General features: G+C 39.7%; 1 protein-coding gene and 1 long non-coding RNA gene across 2 annotated transcripts in view; both read right to left on the reverse strand.

Annotated features, from left to right (window-relative positions):
* Positions 1-23,192, reverse strand: part of LOC140305624 (cytoplasmic phosphatidylinositol transfer protein 1-like) — a 64,034-nt gene that overhangs the window by 30,177 nt on the left and 10,665 nt on the right. The gene's annotated exons all lie outside the window — the stretch shown is intronic.
* On the reverse strand, positions 17,698-19,096 carry LOC140305625 (uncharacterized). Its single transcript, XR_011915367.1, has 3 exons — positions 18,772-19,096; positions 18,602-18,671; positions 17,698-18,199 (listed from the first exon to the last, which is right to left on the reverse strand). It is a non-coding gene; the product is annotated as an uncharacterized lncRNA (long non-coding RNA).

A 23,192-nucleotide genomic window follows, 5' to 3' on the forward strand; every position in this document is an offset into this window, starting at 1 on the left:
TGGGCATGCTGGTTAGTTGCAGAACATGCACAAAAGTGCTTGTCCTGATATTGACAATGCACATGTTGATTTTGTGATAATGATAACTTTGTGTAGCCAAACAACACACACACGTTCATACTCAAACACTCCATCTGTTTAATGCAAATGCAGCACATTCTGCTTGCCTGGACTGCTGCACATCGTTAACAAATTACAAAAAGATACACTGACTGCAAGGGAACTGCAGGCTATGACTGGTGACCAGTTTGTCAAGCTGAAAACCTGCCAAGTTGTACCAGTCACCTTCAAATATGATCTGCAGCATGGTTTACGACATATGTACAGCCATAACCTCCATGCCGTCAGTGTGTAAGTTTTTGAGTTAAGAGTGCACAAAGCTTACAGTTAGCGCGAGTCTTTCTAAAGCATGAAGTGTGTGGCACCTTTTTCAGTAAGGTAGGGAATGAGGTCCAACCTACTTTTTATCAAAACAAATAATTGAATATTCAACAGAAAAGCAAATACTACTGACCATGACTATCTTACTAATCTAATCTTACTATATTTTAAGGCTGGTGACCACTGAAATATCACATCTAAATGGTAATCATATTTTCAAAAGCTATTTTTGTCTTTGGGTGCTGACTTTAATGGCTGCTGTCTTGACCTTTCAGTGAAACAAATTGAACAGAGGTGTCCATCTGCGACTTAATCTTATACATGTCATCTCAAAGTTCTGGCTAATGTAGGATAAAGCGTTGGCCAGCTGGTGCAAACAACCAGGATGCACGTCTCGCCTCAGACAGAACTCAACCTATTAGTATTCATCATATCATCACACACACCGACAGGCCTTTGCACGTACAGATGATGCACGGTAACATTTACACCAACAAATCCAGTTACAACCCGGGGACGGATGACTGTGTTCCTGGGACAAAGAAGGTCATGACGATATGTGGTAAAAGATGATCCATGTTATGTGTTGGATGGAGAAATATTTAATCCCTCACATAGGTAGATAAAGGTAAACGTTTTTCATCAGAGGAAGATCAAACTTAGCTAATTTCAACAGAGACATCCATTGTAAAACTGCACTTTCATTGTTTATCTCCATTACACATGTGTTATCGCATCTCTCCGCAGACATCCACACAATTGTGACCAGCCTCACTGTCATAAAAAAAAACACTATAAATGAAATAGATGAAAGATCTTAATATCAGTTGTTCAACAAGTCATTTAGAGAGTCCGTGGATGGGTTTCTATTTACTCATGAAATCCATTTGAAGCAATATTTTCAAAAGAATAAGACTTACATTAACTGGCTTGAAGGAAATAAACCCAGGTTTGCAGTGTTGCCAGGACGAGGCGATATAGGCTACATTGCTCGTGGCTGTAATTCAGTAGAAGAAGCTCTTTTCCTTTACTGAAACAAACCTAGAGAGAAAAACGAATAGCAAAGACTGCAGTGGACACCTACAAGGAAAATGAAGAAAGCCATTTTTCCGGAATTTCTTTAATCTCAGGGATTATCTGGGACACATCTGAGAGGACACCGTTTAGTCACATGAGTTCACTGTGCACTAGCTCAGACAGGAAACAGCTGTTGAAACAGTCGGTCAGACAGAATTTGCAATGTTGTTCGCACTCCCATTAAAGAGCATCAAGTCTTCTGCGAAACAACCTACATCCATCTCTAACGAGCATATAACATTTTTGTGCATTAGTGGAAATTTGCTTGCTTGTTGCAGTTCTAATTCGGCAATGCTTATTGAAATTTTTGGAAATGCAAATCGAAAATAGCATTGGAAACCCAGCTAATCAAAATGCTCACCTGCCATCATATCCACGTCATTACTGAAAATTGGAAGGTAACCACTTATAAGACACAGGAGCTTCCACCTTAAACATTTTTCATCAGTACCTATTTTTCTCAGGGAAATGCTTTTTTTTAATTTTTCTAAATTGGGAAATGCTTGGTATAGGAAATGAAGGTGAGTCAAATCCCTAGTTCAAAAAGAACTAGTCTTAGACCCAGCTAGGTCACGTATGTCTGCTATGAATTGCAAACTGCCACCGACAACTGCTGCAGTGGGGTAAAGAGGAGGAAAGAGCTCTCTAAAAAGGACACCTTAGCGTGCATATGTGCATGTGTATGTATGTGTTAATGCGTGTGGCGGGATTGAGGTGCATGTGGGTGAGAGGAGACACATGCTTAATGTCCTGTTTGTTACTGCTGTTGTCTTTTCAGAGCTGGTAGATACATACTTGTACAAGAGATTTCTGCCACACACAGAACACCTGACTCATTTTCACATACAACAGCAATGATCAGGATGTAAAATTAATTTTCCATGGCGTTACATACACTCTTGCATGGTGGCAAGCAGGTAGGTCAAAGCAGTTATTATAACACTGAAATTAAAGGTCATATTACAGAAGAATTACAGGTACGTGACATTTCTCCACAGCTTTGATGTTTAGAATTTTGTTCGACTGAAAAATGCTGCTGATACAGTTTACGTCTTCTTCACAACAAATAATTATTCTAACTCCTCATGAATAATTTACACACGTTGTAGCCACACTGTCACTTATCAAATGCAAGTGATTTCAACAAACTCCACCTGACAGAGACAATGTTCACTGTGGGAAGGTCAGAATGCATTTCAAATCGTAGCCTTTTAATGAATGACAAATTTCAGTGCAGTACCATCCGAAATTTAGACAGAAACAGGCAGTTATCAACATTGATACCACTGTGCTGATTACAGATCAACAGTTATTATTTAAAGAGGGTGAAACGATGCAGTGTGTCGCATTGTGTAACAGCTTCACAACAGATCAAGCCAAGTCCTTTTCAATAAGCTCCCCAAAGAGTGTTAATGTGTCTCAAACAAGAGATGGGTACAGGAGGGTCCCAAACCATTGTAGATCAGGTTTAAACTCATGTTATCATTTAGTAAAGACAGTATCAGGCAATATTTTTCCTCAGACTTTTAGAGTGTAAAGAACTATGTGCAATCAAGGTAGCTTGCTAGAGTTTCTTATTGGGAATGATCAATTTAACGCAATCTTTACCTCAAGTTTTTTTAAATACCGTATTTTGCGCACTATAAGGCTCACCTGATTATAAAGCGCACCCTCAACTATGGGGTCCATTTCTGTACTTAACCCATACATAAGGCGCACCTGATTATAAGGCGTACGTATTACCTAATGTTCTCTGATTGGTTTATTGCTGCCAGCACACGTAGTGTATGTGTTACATCCCTGTGTCAGCGGGAAATGGTCCGACGGTCAAGGACAACATCATCGGTCGTTTTTACACTTATAAACTGCACATCACCCATCTCAGACTGAAGAACAGGCACTAACTGGGACATGGGCAAAAGCATTAATGATGACACGATTCAATCGTTAAGTATGAGCTCCATACAATCTTCGCTCCATTCAGAGTGAATGGCTGAGATCCGCCTGACCCTGGATTCACATCGAACGCAAAGCGAGCGACGGAAGTGGCCGGGTGCCATTCTTTTCCAATGTACAAGAGCAAAGAGGCGCGGCAAAAGTAAATGTGGCGGTGAGCGGGGCGAAGGGAGAGCGGTGAGTAAAGCGGAGGGGGATTATTGTCCCGATGAATGCTCGGCGCTCCCCGCAGTAAATTCAAAATGGCGGTATGCGTGACAGATTTTAGAATTATATGGCGCATGGCCGTTTTTTGTGAAAATTTAAGGCTTTTAGGTGCGCCTTATGGAGTGGAAAATACAAAAAATACGGAATTTTTCATTCATTCATACACGCACAGAAATGATGACAGAGGACAACCCGCTTTACCACCAAAGCCACAACCAGCTATTTCATGATGAAAGCTCTCAAGTGGACAGACCCTCATTTTATGTAAACATTTCTAATTTTAAAAAACTACTTGAGGGGGAGAAGATAATTAAGCTTGGTTGAGTGTGTGGATTACGAAAATGCAGAATAGGCTAAAAACTTTGAGGCAAGGTTCCAGAAATACCAATTTGTAACGGTGCTTGATTTTTAATATAGTGAAAAATTAACGGGGGGGGGGGGGCAAAGAGGAACCTCTTGACACATTGAAGCAAAATGGATAGAAGAACAGAGGGAGACAGAAGGTGATGTGAAGAAGAAAGCCATCTAGTACAAAATGGAAAGAAGTAGAGAAGGAGATAATAGAGAAGAGCTACTGAAGAAAAGACAAACCGGAATAGTGATGGAGAAACATCACCAATAAAGTAACTGTTATATAAATTAAGAGAGAATAATAAAGACTAGTACTCTAAAATAAGCTGAGAAACAATGATAGAAAGTAGGATTATGCAGGGAGAGGATTAAAGGGAAAAATATGAGACACTGAATGTTAAGGAAAAGATAAGGATCGAGAAAGATTGGGAAGTGTGACTGGAGAGAGGACTAGAAGGAGAGAACTCAACCAAGAAAGAGGAACAGGATTCAAAAGAAAAGGACTGTTCTTCCTCTCTTGTTCTCTTTGGCCAACACAGGGACTGTAAATCCCCCCGAAACTTGAGAGGATGTAAACAGACCGTTAACCTGTTCCACTGGAGGAAAAGCACAGACACACACACGGTCACACATATTCATACACACACACACACACACACACACACACAAACTGTAGTACACTGACGCGTGTAGAAAAGTGTAAATATGCAGAAATGCTCACCTTGGTAGTACACATACATGAACTACTGTCTGCAAGTGTAAAAATATATATGAACATCCAAAACATAAATGAATATGAACAGGCATTTCACCAGCGCCATGTTGACACAAGCATGCTGGTATGGTCATTTCTGCACAGCCCAGATTTACAGCTTTTTTTTTTTCTTTTCTTGATAAATTGGACAGAGTACATTTGATTTGGGCAGACAAACATTTTAAAAACCTTCTTATTTTAGCAGATTTTGGAGTAAATGACTCACAACTGGTCCTGGAAAGAAACGGGCTGCCAGCCCAGAACGCAGAATAAACTTATCAATCACATACGTGCGCACATACAAGTCATAATTCCCTGCTGAAAATTTGACTTGTGTTATTTTCCACCTGGAATGTGCTTTTTTTCCTTCGTGTTTAACCTCAAGTCACAAGCACATAGAAACACAACTTTCACAGATAATATCAGGTTTCCTGGTAGTTGTAGTTTTACTCAGACTAAGAAATTAAAGACAAAATTTAGAACAAAATGAAAATATATAATATATGGAAAGGTTTTTTCCATGCTCAGTTAACAGCTCACAAACTTATTAAACCATGTTCACAGCTGTAAAAGCCTGAGGATGCTTCAAGTAAGGTAAGTAGATATTTGCTCTTGTGTGCTGTACAAAATACAATTTTGACAAAATGATGAAACCGAAGTAAGGTCACATCATCAACCACAATTTACCCCGAGTAGGGGGCATTGAAACGTTTTCTGTTTCAAAGAAAATGCATCACATCACAGTAAATACATTCAATTTAAAACCACAAGTTTCAGCCTTCTGGTGAGAAGAAAAGGCTGAGAATTCACCTCAATCAATAATCACTTTCCAAACAACACTGGGGACTCTGTGGGTGGGTGTGGACTGGGAGGTTCCCGCAAACGCCATTATTGTGGAAGGTGATGAGGTCATGAGGTCTCTGCAGAGCTGAGCAAACTAATAAAGAGTCTGACATTTTCAACTTTTTGAAGAAAAATATGTGCAAACTTAGGGTGGGGACTTGTTACTGTTTCAACAGTATCAAATAAAGCACACATGGTAATAATATTTCAGCTGATGACAGAGGGGTAACGCTGGCTGTTAAACTAAGTTTTTTTAACTTGCATAGAACAAAAGACTGGATAAATACATGTAAAAAGGTAACCTTAAAAGTAACTATAACTGTTCTAAATGGGATGCAATATCCTGTGTCATGGTTGACCCTCAACTAAAACACAAAAAAATAAACGCAAAGTAAAACTAAACTAGAATAACACCCACGTGGGAAGTGAACATGCCTATTTTGTATTATAACAGCCTCAAAATGAGCAGTTTTCATATGTTTGAATGAAGCAGGATGCTGCAATAGATTGTCATCCTAGAGACAGAAAAAAAAGATGCTGAATTAAAATGTCCAGCCGACGGCGTGACATACTAAAAAGGAAATTGCCTTCTACCTATAGATGTAGCTCCGAAAGCTGTGATTTACATCAAGTCAATGACAGTGGCCATGAAGGCACACTGAATCGAATTCAAGGGCTATAAAATGTAATAAAAAGGATGAGGAGTGAAAGAGGTGACACCCCTGGTTCGTTGGAGCACTCGGATCCATGGTACGCTTTCACATAGCCAAACAAGGTGTGTGTGTGCCATTCCCTCTCTAAACTGCGGTTGTGTGATCCATCTTCTCTTGCTTTATTCTCACCTTTATCATGTCGCCTTCTCTCGTCATATAGTTTTCCTTTCACCCCCGCGTCATTGTCTGGAGCTGTGGAAAGTCTCAATCTGTCTTTCACTTTCACACTCTGTGAAGTCGCTCTTGCCACTGTCACTGTGACTGCTGATGGTCAGATTTCTTGGATTTCTAATCATGCCACAAACAGGAATATGTCAAAGCAATTTTCGGGTTTTGTTTCGATTCATCACAAAAATCTAGAAATGACTGTGTGTATTTGTATGAATTTGATTGCGTTTAGCGTAGGGTGACCACAGCAAACAGAAAACAAAGATTACGCTAAAAGTGACAGTGAAGCGATAACAGCTAAAGACTATGCACATATATCTGCACAAAATATCTCTTTTCATACACGTTCCTTGAAGCAAAATACCTAAATACTCTCTCTCCATGTGTAAGACTACCCTATCCCAATTAGTCAACCTCTAAATCTGTCCTTTTTAAAGGCTATGATTTTTATTAATTTTCCATACCCATCCATCCATTCTACATACCTGCTTCCATCCCTTTCCAGGGTCGCTGGGGCAGAGTAAATCCTGGAAAGGTCACTGGTCTATTGCAGGGCATGGTCTTATTCAGATATTTAAAAAAAAAAAACAAAAAAAAGATCTAGTTTCAACATCATGTCTCGCTTTCAGTTTCTGCAGCTTTAAGTGATAAAGAAAAAGCAGAAAGCGGTGTCGTGTGAGATCTTTTTTTTCTTTCCTTTCCTCTCCTCAGATCTGATCTTGATTAGCCAGAAATAGGTTACAAGAGTTGAACAAGATGTAGCATCTATTTCTGTATGAACACATAACTCCTGCGCCGTCTTCGCATACTGGAGAGATACATCCAGATTTAGATTTATATTTTTTAAAGCAATTTAATCAGAAATATCAAGGAATTATATATATAATTATTATTATCATTATTATATTTTTTAATTGTTTAAGCAATGAACGCCAAATCTAGCAACTTTAAGAGTCACTATGGATGTGCGCTGTGTATGAGCTGTCTTCAACTTAAGTGGATTGTAGTTTTGTCAGATAACGCCATGCTTATAAAGAAATTCATTTGGATTTTGTTAGGAACTTTGCAATCGTTCGAAAGTGACCGCAGGTGAACTTTGTCATAAAGGGATAAAGGGATAAAGTCATAAAGGGATCATTTGTAATCGCAATTTCAGACTCATTTTGACATCTAATAAACAGAAAGACAAGTGAATGAGAGCAACTTCACCGGAAATCAGCTGTATTCATATACAGTATACGCAAGAGCGGGACTTTGGAAGGAAGCAAACAGATTTAAAGGTTGGCAAACAGCGTCATGCAAATGTAACAAAATGACATAATGACTATGCTAATTGGAAATAATTGGCAAAAAAATTGAAAATTTCAAAATTGAAAAAAAAACAAAAAAAAAACAACTGACCGATGTGATCCTTAAATTAGGACTGCTGAGGCCGTCTCTGTTGGAAGAGGTTAGAGCAACGTGTGTATATAATATAAAGTCGTGAATCCTCTCTAAAATCATGCTTTCCATTTGAGTGTGACCACTTGCCTGAGCATTTCAAGTATTTAGCCATTGTGCGCTGCGCTGCATTTAGTTATAAGCTTAAAGGTCTCTGAATATATTCACAACAGGGCATGATTCAAGGGCTGTGAATGTGCAAAGCACTTTACAGAGCACAGGGGTTCCCTATTAAGCTTAACACACACAAGATGTTCAATTACAAACTGTATGTCCTTAAGGTTATCCTGATAAGACCTCTTTACTGAGCGATAAATTATTAATAGTTACTGTTCAAGTGCTGGAAAGGTAATCTACGCTTCCACCACAACTACGCAAACAGCATACTGATGGCTGTAATAGAATGGAAATCACCAGAGCTGCTACATAAGATGAGTTTCATTAGCATTTAGGAAACTTTAAATACGGCAGGAAAAAAAATGTACGGCTTCTAAATCCTCAATACATAAAACAGTGCATTTTGTTTGTATTTCTGTTAAAACCAAGCACTGGGTTTCTGAAGCAGCTTATAAACTTCAAATGTCAACAAACCCCTTTATGCCTTCATGTTGCTCTGTGATTTCCTTGGCTGCACATTTAAGGACGTGCTGTGTGCTCACATGCCTCTGTGTCTACCCCCCCCCCAATTATTTGTTTTGCATTATAATGTACGTTGATGAAGTCAAAAATGTTTCAACTGAATTCTAAAGGACATGTGCTGTACGACACACTGCGAATCATAAGCTACGAATACAGAGACAAGTTTTGTTCTATATGCACTAAATTGTGTGTGGTTTGGGAAAGGGACATGAATGACAGAGCCGGTTTGTGTGCCCATTAGCGTTTATGAATGTGGGAGCTCAGGTGAGTGGTTTTGAATGGGGGATCGGACTGGAAGAAAAGGTCAGGATGGGAGAAAGCTGCTTTGATGGGAATCCCTACCTGCTGTGTTTGTATGTGAATATGAAAGTGTGTGTGATAACAGGAGGGCCACTTGCGGTACTATTTTTAGCCTGGCTCGCTGAAGTTTCACTTCACTGTGGAGAACCGGTTTTAGTGCATTTTCCTCATCCCTGTATCTTCATCCTCTCTTTCCCTACATTTCTTACTCATGACTCTTTTTTCATTCTTGTCCTGTTTATTCAATTTGCCCCTCGCCTGACGGTTACTGGGATGAAGAGAGTATGGAAAAGGAATAAATGCTTCAGTTTTAGAAAACAAGCCCCATCTGAGCAATTTCAAAACCGTGACACAAAAGGTTCACTGTGGCTGTGGGTTACGGAATACCTTAAACTGTTATTCTGTCTTTAATTAAAGGGTTTTATCTACCATCTACAAAACTGCAGCTGTTGCCTTTTCTGCTGTGATCTTATTCATCCCAATACTAACCGCCTCCATCAGCGCCACTCTCAGTGTTGACATCTTGTAAATCCTAAAGGTCTGTACAGCCTTCAGTTCTCTGCTGTGCCCCCTGGTGAAATCCTTTTTCTTTTTATACACAGAGCCAGGCGCCTACGTGAGCATGAGGTCAAAAAGCTGGAATGAGCAAAACTGCTTAATGCAGAGCAGCTTGTGATGCTCGTCTCTTCAACAATTCTTTGTGTTTTCACACCATGGGACATCACAACACCCTGCCAACATGTCAAGTCAAATGTAGACCGCTGGGGCTTGGAGGAAGTCTCTGATAGCATATTTTTCAATAAAGCTTTCTTGAAAATTAAAATATTCCCACACACAATTATCAATGGGATACCTGCAAGCTCCACTAGTTGTTTGCAGACACTGATAAATATAAACATGGCTTTCATATAATGGAGCCTTATTTACAAAGAGACATGGAATACCTGTCCATCCATCTCACCTGACCTTTTCCTCAACCCTCCTCAGATTCACCTGCTGCTGTAACAGTAAACAGATATTCCGGCTATGCATACATTCATTTTCCGTTCACACCCTCCATTTTCATCTGGCCATCACGGTCCTTCCTACTTTTATCATCCATTAACATCTACATCCCCCTCTCATGACCGATGCATTACTGATACACAGCACTTGTCAGTGGCATGCATAGGCTCTCGCATAATGACAGTTCAGATAATGTTACTGTACACTGTGGTGTAGTTTTACACGCGCTAATGGTTGTCAATGCAGAGTGGCAGCATCGGCTGGTAGCGGAGGTTGGTTTCTCACTAGCCGGCACAATGTTTTCACAAAGACAAAAAAAATTTCTGAAGGCTGAGGCTCACAAACCTCTTAGCTGTTAAGAGAACCGAGACAAACCTATGATTCACAAACAAACGAATCCACAAGGATAATAGAATATTGTGGCAATGGGAAAAAAAAATGTATGCAACTTGTGTTTAGAAACGGTCTCCAACAAAAAGCAATGTGGAGAAATGTTGATGATTTGAGCTGCTGAATGAAGTAAAGCTAGCATTTTATTGACAGCTGGCATTTTTGATGTCCTCTGTAGAACAGACCACTCAGGACTAGGTTTGTACATTGTGGTGTCATACAACAAGGCGAGGAGAGGTTTTCATAAAACACACTTAAACTTTAGGCAACACCTGCATTATTGCTGCACATTCGGAAAGCTAAACATTGGAAATGTAACACTTAGGCAAGTGGCATGAATTCATCCTGATGAATAAGGACCGTAGACGGAGAAATTGGCTTTGTATGAAACTTTAAGCACCCGTTTTGATTTAAATCATTTCTCTTTCCAGGCCTGGTTTCTTTTCAATATTTTGGTGAAATTGTTACGTTTTCATCTATGAAAAATAATAAATGACAAGAAGAAGAAAAGATGAAGCAAAAACGTGCAAAGTCTTCACTATACATATTTAAACAGATAGCTTTGCATCTCAGCAATAACACGTGTAAATGTTTGGCCCGTTCCAATTCATATTCAACTTTATTTGACCTCAGTTGCATGAAATGCTGCACTTCAATAACGTTTATGGACTAGCATCATTCCACTGTCACAATGTGGACTTAAAGTAAACCAGTATTAGTAAATACTGTCACACTCTTACGAGCTGCAAATTCATAGACTAGAAATAAGCCAAAACTGTGTTAAAAATCTAAACAAATCTGCCTCCAGTGTCAGTTATTTAAACCAAACACACTGACTTGTGCTCCGTCATTTTATATTACATTTTAATACCAGGAAAGGAACACCAAGAAATGCATGAGCATCACCCCAAGTGTAGTTTGCCCTTATTTGTATAAGCCTGTAAAGCTCAAGGAATGTCTGACCACTTCCAGGAGCTGTAACACTGGTTTCGTAAAACCCATTAAACCGTGCTTTTTTTTTTTGGGACAGGATTAGGCTTTATTCTTTATGAATGCACAGTGGTTCTTGTGGATAACAAAATGTAGTCACATTAGGAGTGGCTGTAATGCGTGTCATGTGCTGATCCAGGAGCAGCCGTTCAGGCTTGTGTTAACTTAGTCCAAGTGTTTGTCTGCTGCCACATCCATGCAGCTATGCTGTTCATACCCGGGCACACTTGTTAAATTCACTCATATACACAACCATAGTCACAAGGACTTTGTGGCGTTACCACGGCAACCAAAACGCAAGGGCTAATTATAGTTATAGCTGTACACTCTTGGCTACAAACTCATTCTCAGTCACATTCACACAAACAAGCAGACAGAGCTGCTGTCAATACGTCCAAGTCCTTATAGGTTTTTGTGTAAGAAGATGAACACAGATGTTCAACCTGATGAAAAAGTGCTTGTAAGTTAGTGTCAGGGAGAATGAAGAGTCTGATGAGTCTGATGAGTGAGAGTAAGCCATATGTTGGCTTGGCTTTAATGACTACAATCATGAATTATTCACATGTGTTTCTCTCATGATGTATGAGTGCTGATAAACAGACATATCTTGAGACTAATATGTCTCTTTAACTAAATTAATTTAGATGTATAAATGACCGTTTGGACTGCTAATATAAGCATGCGATGTACAAAAGAAACATCATTTGTAACCTGTTGGTTCATGAGGTATGTACAAAGTAAAGAGATGCAACCAAATATGGTGATCAGATGTTTGAAGACATGCTGTATTCCTCCTGCATACTAACAATAATTGAAAAAAGTTACTATAAAACAAACCTTTATCACCAATGACTATCCTATAGTATATTATACAAAGGAGCATTGGGGGTATATAATATATCTAAGTTAATGATGGATTGTTTTTAGGATAGTAGTTCTAAGATGAACCAAAAACCTTTGCTCACATTTAGGAGTAGAAATTTGTCAGAAGCTAAATACACAATTCACTATTCTGTTCTTAAATCCCCCTCCAATAGAAAGTTTTTTACCTTTTTAAACATATCTGTTAGATGTATTTATGCCTTATAAAACATATCATGAGTTAAATTCAGCCATCAGCACAACATCTCTCTGCTTTAAAGCTGCAGGGCACCCTCTACAGTCTCAGTGAAATGAGGTCAGACAGCCCATATGTTCTTACTTAAATACTGGAAGAACCAATCTTGACCACTTGCTGGTTGAGTCGTTTTGTGAATGCTGTAAGGAACATGGCATGAGAAGCGAGCCAACCAGGCAGGAAGTTAGTGCGAGCTAAATGTGCAACTTTTTTGACGCACATGATAGGTCACAACATTAAAACCACATTTTGATCTTGTGGTCTTTAGTCTTGTGGATTATGGGGTGCTGGAACCAAATGATCAGCTATGTTCCTCCAGTTATTCATGAGCACTTTTTGGCCTGTGAAGAACATTACATGACAATGAGATGTTCAATATTAAACACTTCATCTGTCAGTGTTGTACTCTTCAGTTTTTCCATTTACTTCAGTTGGTCACATAGAACCCAATCATGTCACTTATTTTCCAACTCAACTCTTTTTTTTGTTTTTAACCCGAGGCTACAACATGCTTTCAACTAAATATAATAAAAAAGTACACCAAGAAATGTGAAAGTCTCTGACACACACAAGTATGAACCCTCAAAAATAAATAGCTTGGAACCAAAGAAAAGCAATGATGTACATCACATAACACAGTTGGTTGGCGGCCCAATGCAGATGTCAGCATTTCTTACAAGGAACTATGAGCGTGTGTGTGTGTGTGCGTGTGTGTGTGTGTGTGTGTGTGTGTGTGTGTGTGGCTTTGGGACTTCACAGTAACCAACATCTATAGGCAATAAATACACTTCAGAACCTTGGACAGCTACAATTTCCTCACAAAGAGAAAGTAGGTGTAGTCGTTCATAACCTGCGGTGACACCCCATTAACTTCTTACCTGTCCATAAACCAGCATTCACACGGAGCCATTTAAACCAGACTTTTAACTTAATGTACGCCTCATAAGAGACACTGCCACACAGAGACAGCAGTTCAAGTATTTATGGAAGTTATGCTTTGTATCCCTTGCTAAAAACTCAGAGAGTCTGCATTTTCATGTTTAAACATGTACCTCCCAGAATAAAACCAAAACATGTTGGAGTTATAGATGTAATTTTCTCTGAACTGCCATTAACGCCTGAATTCTGGGTTAAATGAAAAGGGTGGGAAGTTTGCAGCAGATTTGACGGAGCAGATCCATCGTGGATTACGATTGTGGATGGACTGCTCATTGTTAGAATTACTGAGCCTGCCACTGTGAATCTAATCCTGTTTAAATTGGACTCGAGCCCGACAGACTCATCATAGGACCGCAGCCAAGCAGCTGCTAGGTGGAGCGCAGATGTGCAGTTTGAATTAAAGGAGTAAGAATACAGAACAAAAGAATATCAGAATGTCAACGATATCTTACAAAACCTTGTTGACACAATAATTCCAAGTGTCCCTGACACCGGTACCAATTTCAGTCTTGTGACATACAGCTGTTAATCCCCCCCCCCCCCCCCATACAACATATTGCCAACCTTTGCATGCATCAAGTTGATGTGTGAACAGAACGAGGCAAAGGCATTCTAAGAAACTGACAGTTGAACAACTGACAGACTTCAAATGTCAATCGTCTTTCATAGTTATTTTGAAATAAAACATTAAAAAATACACTAAAATGCTACATCACAGAGTAACTGCACTCACTGACGGCGTCTAAAAGTGAAGGGTGAAATAAAAAAAAGCCTCTGTACCGGCGTGACATTAGACTGCGAGCATCTGCTTCTATGTAAAGAGCAGTGGGTCATTTAAAAATAGGTCTCTATGAATGATAACAGAGGGATGTTTTTCTTTTACATTCTAACATGGAGGTGTTGCTCACTATGGAATCTTGCATTGGAACGTCAGTGATCGCTGGTATTGAAAATATGGAACGGTTACGGTTTCAGGGAAGCTGAAATACTGAGCTGGAGATGAATTTCCTACAGACAGCCTCACACAGAAGGACTGTATAGATGCAGGCAAAATGACACAGTCATCCTCCTAATCTGAAGATCTTTTTATTCCAGGCAGTTGCTCCCTACTGAACACTAACCACCAATGCTTAATAATTTATCACACATACAAGAGCAGCACTCCAAACACACAATCTTAACCCAGAACAGTATTATTAAACAGTTTAAGTCAATATTATCATAACTGCTGAGAGTAAAAGCCCAGATGAAATCAAATTTAGGATTTAAGTGTTTGGAAGTGTTTATAAGTACCTCTTGCCCCTTTATTTTCCATCATACCGTTACTGAACAAGAGGCAAACCAACAGAAACGAAGCCAAAAAAGAGGCTTAGTTAGATAAAAGTACTCTTTCAGAGCTTCACAGTCACAAGCAACCAACTAAGGCCATCCAAAACTTTTGAGCTGTAAGCCATGACACGGACTGCCTTGGTAACGGAGCCACTAACAGACAGCACAAACAAATTAACCAAAGAATGAGGTATAACAAGGCCAGAAAACCCCAGAACAGTGGAAGCATAGAAATGAGCTCAACTGGCAGTTTGTCAACAAGGGAACCAAAGCTTGTCCAAATTGCCCCAATTTTTTCTTTCTTTCTTTTTTTTTAACACCACAGATCTCTTCCAGGAAGAAAACAATGACTTCATTTTCCCGGAGCAGCTAATTGGAGGTTTATGCCAATTGCCATGGTAATAGTGATGGGTAAAGGTCAGAGGTGCAGGAAAGGTACCATAAAGCATGTCAAGTCAAACGGAGGATGCAAGAAATCAAAAGCCCACATTAGTGTATTCTTCTTCTTTGCCAACCATAAATATTGTACAGCAATAATGAAAGGAAAATAATTCAAAACAAAAAACCTTATAAAGCTGCTAAAGACTTAAGACCTAATTTGAATGGTTAACCTATTTTCTTTTTATTATGTCCCGATGTAAAACCTCAGAAATCCTTAATTACTTCTCATGGTTTAGTGTGTACATGTTTCAAACCAATTAAAACCCCAAATAAAGGCTGGCAGAAGGCTATATTACAACATTGCTGAGCTACAGTACCAGCAGATATGTCAAGTTAGTCAGCCAGTGAACCATGACAAAAGACTCTGTGAAAGTCACAGGCAATGGTGTGCACCACACAGGCCGAATGGTGGGGCAGAATGACTGCTGCACAGTCTGTATGGCAAGCTGGCACAGAGTGAGAGTGTTATCAAAGCAGTAATGGGACCTCTTTTACCTCCCCACCTGCAGGTAGATCAATAGAGCTCCCCTTATTGAGTGTCCACTGCAGCAGCTCCCTGAGGGGGGATGACCGTCTGTGAGCAAGAATGAGACAGAGAGAAACGGCCTGCATGTGACTGTTTAAGACTGAAAACTGACGCATCGAAAATCTCAGACATTTTTGCCACACCCCTCAAATCCTCAAACATTTGGTTGGAAGTGGTTTGTCCCTTCTTTTGCCCACAATACAGGATTTGTGAATTATTAGAAAAAAAATGTAAATGAAACCAACATGTTTGGGATAAGTTGTAATGTAACTTCTTATACATTTGAATGCAGGCTCGGATGATGGAGCTGCAGAGGCCCAAAGAATGACTGCTTACTCACAGTTATTATGTTTGGCCTTAACTAAGTGCTTATGTGTATAATATCAACTCATTATTAGTATACTGAAGTCCACCATATAGTTACATCTGCAGTCAGTGCTTTTGTAGATGGATGCAATGCAATCGGAAAAAATTCCAAGTGTGCACATATTTGTGTCATGAAGTTATATCTCAATGTTGTGGAGAGAGATGTTGATTACATCATGTTATCAACCAAAAACAACATGCAACCCCGTGCTGTCCATCACTTCAGATTAACTAAATATGTATCCTGCCAGCGTTCGTTTATGCATTGCATAACTGTAAATGTACGATTTATAATCATGATGGAGCGCTGCACTCAAGCAACGTACCAAATGCATCAGCAGTTGTCAGCCCCTATCTATTAGTGAGTCTTTATATAGTGAACACAAGATAGTGAGCAATACAAACACAGCAATTGTTGTAGAAAGTGAGCATGAGCAAGCCATGATCAGTGGTGGACTGAAGCAGCCAGATGGATGCAGCAGAGCAGAACATAGCTTCAACTAAGAGAAGCATGCAAAAAATGCAGCACAGGTGATTGAATTAGTCTTAAAGGAAGACTATTCAAAACATTTTTTGACTGTGGTAAAGTCAGTTTGCACCAACTCTGACTAAATAGAAACAACTTATAAAACAATTGCATTCTAACTCTAAGTAACAAAAAAACAACATTAAGCTAATGGCATCAAATGAGTCCAAATTAAACACAATGAATGCTGGATCAACATTCAAGTAAATGTTAATGTTGTCCATATCTGTTGAATAAAAATCTGAATAAATGTTAGCATTTACAACATGAAGTGCATCTGACAACTTGTGTTGACATTTTGCCGGCCCCCTGGTGACCAAAATCAATTAATACTGACAACTCTGAACTTCCCCTCCAGTGGCAAAGGTCATCTGGAGCGTAACCCTCCACAAAGAGTGACATTTCACACACTGAAGGTACAAAGTGCTAGCAGCCCTGCGGTGAGGTTAGCAGTCCATATATGGGACTGACAAACAGAGGAGAAGGACACCGGCACTGAGCACACTAATGATAGAATACATGAATTAAAAAACAACTTCGAGACACTTCTGCAACCGAGCAGATCTCTACAAAAGGGTTCCAAGACTTTTCAAGGTCAGGAATTTAACCACGCTGATGCATTTGTTTGTGCGAAAGACTAGAGACGGGTGGGATGAAGAATGGCACTGAGACATTAGTGGTATGACATTTCAGTCATTGTAAATCAGTGGACATTTATTACTTAGGCCTCTGCATCTGACAGCAGCAGTGTTCTGGGATCACTTCTGGAAAAGGAAATGTTGGCCACAGAGAACTTAGTGGGAAAAGAGCTTTAAGATAATTGCAAAACATTTACAAAACACTGAAGTCAACAGGTTTCCCCGCCTATATGAAGAACAAGTAAAAACACAAGGACCTGTTTGCCATACCTACATTAGCCCCTATCTTGGGATTGTGTGCCCGCTTTCCTTAGTTTGGTCAACAAGCAAAAAGAAGCTGACTCAAAAAAGCCACTCGGATTCAACAGCTGTGGGCATACTACTGTGACTGACTTAAAAGCCTTCTGCCTGACTGCCCTTGACCTTCTGTCTATCTGGGCTTCTGTGGCTGAAGGAAAACTAACCATGTTTCCATAACAGTGTTGCTAACATCAGCTATTGATCCAAGGTCAAACACACACACAAAGGGACAGTTATTTCAGTCAAAATAACATTAAAGAGACAGAGTACAGTCACTTTGTCACATATTAAATGTCTGATTTATTTGGACTCAAATGTTCCAGTATAGCTGCTCACATTCACACATTTTCACAAGTTTCTTTTGTCAAACAGCCGGATGCGTCAAAATCGTAACTGAAAAAAAAAAAGAAAAAAAATGACCGTACAACATAAAAGCCGGATCTGACTCAACATGCAACTGCGTGCAGCCGAACCCTAACCCTCCCTGTTTCAGGACGAACCCTAAACCTCACCTTAATCTATACGTTATAGCGCTAACCCCAACCAGGACTGCAGAAATGACATTCTTCCTTATTAGGACTGGGCTTTAGTCCCCATAAGGTTTACTGGTCTTGCCAAGGTCGGTGATTTATAAAGTGACCTGATGAGGTAACAAAAACAGGCACACACACACACTAAACACACTATAATTCTAAAATGAGCTCTCCAATCATCCATCTGAGTGTATATGAAGTCATCAGTGCCAGGTTTATAGATGTTCCCAATCCTTAATCACAACTTTGGACATCAGCCATCCGTGTGTCCTACATAAATGACAAACATGTAGAGTGATCTAACCAAAACTTAAAGTAGTTCACTATCACACAATCACAAAAAGGCTTTACACCCCCACAGGCAGCATCACGTACACCGTGTGCCCCGAACTGATTTTCCATGACACCGAGTCAATTTGTAGCTTCATAAATCTTATCATCAATTTGAATAGAACATCATGGCTATGTGCACAATGTTTGAGTTGTATGCTTTTATGACCACAGCCTGATAAGGACAAACCACACAAAATCAATTACTGACGAATGTTTATATCTTATTAAGTAAACCTTTTAAAAAGTGTTTTGGGTCATACAAAAAAAACAAAAAAAAAAAAAAGCCCCTGATGTGATTAAAATCTCAAATCTTTGGGCAGACCCAAAGCTAAACCTTACCGTGGCTGCTCTTTGACATTGTTGCTGTGAACTTTACAGCTTCACTTCCCTCGTTCTATGAACCCTCTTCCTGCGAACGCAATTGTAAAACCACACATATGTCAATCATGTGTGGAGATGACAGACATCACGAGCACAAATTAAATAGCGAGGAGAAACTGTAGACATACTGTCTAGATTTAGCCATCTGAGAGAGATTCTTTCCCCCACTTTCAGCTCAGTCAGAACCGCTTCATCTCATTTCTTCATTTCCCTTGGAGATCTTTTTTCGTCCAATGTCCTTTCTTTCTCCACGTCTTCACACTGAGCAAAGAAATCCCTCGCTGAAAAAACAAACAATTAAGGGAACTTGACGTTCGGTCTCGGAATACAGTTCAGCCCTTTGGACCAGATCCCACTTCCCTGGCCAGCTGCTTGCGTCATACATCTGCAAACATGCAGCAAACTTGCTTTTCACACATGCCTGTTGCTCGTCATCCCTTAAACGTATGTAGTGAGGTTATAAACAGTGTTTGTCATCAGGTTTATATTTATCTATGTAAAGTTATCGAGGCATGCAAGGGTGGAACTTATTATGGTTCAGCAGAATTTTTAAAAAAATAATAAAAATCAACACTATAGCATGCTTTTTCCATTGACAAAAATTCAAGTAAATGTGTTCAGTGCCTCATTGTTTCTATACTGAGCTCACAATACAATGCAACACAGGCCTCAGATGTCGTGCCAAGTGTGATCAACTTCACTGCGACACCAAAATGAGTGAATGCAAAGAGCCCTCCATTACTAAGTGCACTCAGAAATCTGCACACCGGTCCAGTGTGTCCTGTTACAAGCAGATCCTGCATTATTCTTCCTCTTTCTAACCCCACCAAACAAGATTATTTCTCCTCTTCTGCCCCTCTCTTCAAGGAATTTGCTTCAAGCCTGTACCAAAATTTCTGCACCGTTCACTCTTGGCAGCGAGTGGCTTTGGACTTTTGTTAGTAGCTGTGTGCAATGACATCACTGGAGGTGCAGAGGGGAAGGAAGTTGGAGAGGAAAATGTTTGGAGTTAGGCAGAGACAAGACAGAGACCCGTCTTATTACCAAGCAAAAACATTCCAGTCTCTAAAAAAGACACTGAATGCTGGTTTCACTCTTACGACTGTTTAATGCTTTGCAGCCCGATAAACCGGCACAAGATTAGCATTACAGTAAATTATTCCACAGCAACCACATAAAAGAGGCCTTCGCTTTAACGAATGACAGCTTAAGCCTGCTAATGCATGCTACTCTGGAAGTTACCCAGCATGAAGTTTGCTGTCTTGCTTGTTGAGTAACCTTTTTCATTTCAAGCCAATTTCAGAACTGAGTGCAACAGTCCCACATAATAAACAAAGGAACTTTTACCAGAGCTGTTTGCCTGCCTTGAATTAGTTTATCTTTACAGAAACTAAACAGATGCTGATGATCATCACTGAGGCAGGCAAATATTTTCTCCATCTTTATCAGATGGGAGTCATTCTGTCCTGCTAATGAAAAGTCTGCACACAAGTTCGTGCACAAACACACACAGGAAGGCTTTTGAAACTCAGAGGTCAAGCTCAGAGGAAAAGACGACTAATTGACAGAGAAAAGACCACGTTTTTATGTACTTTACCTCTTTTGATGGAAACTGCACACTTTTAGGAGAATAGCTTTTTAATATACCTGTATTTGTGGATGTGTGTGGGTGGGGGGTGGGGGGGTGGGGGTGGGGTCTCCATACAGTTTCTATGCTGCTCTTAAAAACAATGTCACTATGCACACCAGAGAGCAATTCAACAGCCTTGTTTCCTCTCTTCCCTCCCCCAGTGAATGCTGGGATTGTGGCAGAGGACTTTGAAAAGGGTCCTCATTGGAAGAGAAGGATGTGGGATGAGAGTGAGTCATACGCACTCAAATACACGCACGCCAAGAAAAGAAATGTGTGGGAAGCGATCAGTAGCATGTTAGCGCTAACCAAGCACTACATTTATGGGTCACAAAGCAACAGGCAAGGGTAACAAAAATTAGCTCACATCAATATGGGATGAATCATCTCAGGGGTCAGTGACCATATGAAGCATGTTGAAGCTTTAAAAAACGTCTCGGAACACAAATCACAGAAACGCCAGTCACCAAACACAATCACCTAACCCTTATATCAGCTGATTACTTATTTTTGTTTCTGTCCAACCCTTTCACTGTACAAGTATTTATATATGTAGAACTGGTGTATCCAAGTTTTAGATCCTGTGCTACACATGGCAGCAGCACTTCAACAGTTGATATAAAAAAAATATTAAAAAACCAGCAGAAATGACCTAATACAGACAGAAAAAAAAATACTCATACTGAGAATGAATGAGTAGTTTTATGGGATTTTTGGAATATCTGAGAGCTGTGAGGAGGTTTTAACCAGAGCCAGAGACGAGCAGTCCTCTTGTTAAGACCTCTTTAGGTCTATTTAAAGAGCCGACACATCTGCCCCCTGTTTGCCTTTCCGGGGCTGTAAAACCTGGAAAGTGTAGGAGGGTGATCTGTGATGGAGAAGAGGGAAGACAGTTTTTTCAAAATGCACAATTAGGCTGTTTGCACCAATAGCATGAAATGGACAGCAATGGATATAAAAAGAAAATAACCTTCTCCCCTCAAAAAGCCTGTATGTCTAAGATAGCCGTGAAGAAATATTACACTGTTGTTATGGAAACTCACATAAACACAATAAAGCTAATTAAAGCTGCATTAAAGAATTTTTTTAGCTATGTGAAGGTTTACAAAAATAATGCCTGAAAACTCCAACCTGTCAATTAGCATCTAAAATGAGCCAAGATCCCAAGACACTGGATTTTTCCCACATTTGGTCCCATCATTTTTACAATATTAAACCCCTATCTTAGATCCACAGACACAAAGTCGACAATCAGCTATCAGCAAACATCCACTGCTCTTGTATTTTTAGTGTGTAATGCAGTGTCAACACTGCCGATGTTACACAGCGTAAAATTGGGAATCATGTTCATAGCCACTGTGCTGGTAAGTTTGAGAGCTCACTCGGATTGGCTGTTCAGCTCAGCGAATGAGTGCATGAGTAGAAAAGGGGAAGTGATAGAGAACTGTAACGGCTAACTTAACTGAAACACGTGATTTCTTCTCATTCGTCAATATGGCTCCAAAAGCTGCTCCACTTTTCACAACAACATAGCCCTGTGGGGTGAAGAAATGTGGAGACCAACTCTGCATATGACATTATCGAAAAACGCAGAGCATGCACTGCTATTTTTCTTAATTAGACCATGCAGTGATCCAGAGTTCCTTGTTGTATTGTGTTAAATATTCCCATCATTATGAGACACAGCAGGGAGCTTTTCATCACTGCTGGTTCTTCATGTTGGTTTGGTGCACAAGAGACCTAAAGCTATTCTCAGACAGTATTAACAGAAAACCACCAACATGAACGCCATTTCCAGTGCGGGGCTTGTGCTCACTTCTGCCTCTTAACAAATCATACTTCCAGTTCAGAGTATATTATTTCATTGTTAAAAGAATTATGAATATTGTTTCTCATTCTCATTTAAAAAGAAAGAAAAAAGAAAAGAAAAGAACTCGCATCATGAGCATCAAGGGTCTCTGCGAATACTGCGTCTTTCTTTTTTTTTTTACAACTTTTATGGCGCATAACCATGGCGACAGGAAAGTTCTTAACCTGTTGGAGCAGCTAACTGTGCAAGTAAAGCCTGGAATAAGACCCCCAAATCATGATGAGTTGAAGGAGAGACATCTTGGATGCAGAGTGGGAACGTAGTGGAGAAAAAGAAGAACCATTATATTGATAATGATATTGTTTTTTCATTGCAAAATGGCTACGGGAACAGCTCCAGCGCCTCCCGACCCAGCTATTGGACTATGGGACACGGAGAGATGATGAACTGTTGGCTGCGAGTTCTTGTTCATATTGTCTATAGTACGAAAACACCCCAACCTATTGATGGCTTCCTCTGAATATTTCTACATCTTCCTCTGTAAAATTTCTACAAGTTTATCAGCTGATTTATATTTGATAAAAATGTATCCATCTATAACAACAGCATATCTTTAATTCTAACGAATTCTGCAGCAATATAATGTGCCTTCGGGGGTTTAACACAGTATTATTGAATTTAATTTAATTGAACTGAATAAGCACCAGCAGCAAGTAGATTTAAATGAATCAATGTGACATTCAAATGAATTAAGTTGTATTAAAGGGTAAGTTGGCTATTTGGGACAAATGACCCAGAAACCATGTGATAGAGATACGTTCTTCATCAAAAGCATCTCCTTGCCATTCCTCTTCAATCTCCTCTAAAGGATTAATTATGCTTTAAAATTGAATTCTTGGTAATGGGGATGGGGCCCCTTTAGGTCAGTTGCCTCCGGTTGCCATGTGCAGCCCTTAACTGTCTCGACTGACCCGAGTCAGGTGATGCTAACGTTACGAAACACCACAAATCTTAGCAGGTCTTGCCCTTTCTGAGAAAGGATTACTTTTAAGAATGCTTACGGTTTTCAAGCCAACGCACACTCACAGAAACTTAAATGCATCGAGACA

This window comes from Leuresthes tenuis, unplaced genomic scaffold (assembly GCF_036924035.1).
Source record: "Leuresthes tenuis unplaced genomic scaffold, fLeuTen1.0.hap1 SCAF_4, whole genome shotgun sequence".
Taxonomy (NCBI): Eukaryota; Metazoa; Chordata; class Actinopteri; order Atheriniformes; family Atherinopsidae; genus Leuresthes; species Leuresthes tenuis.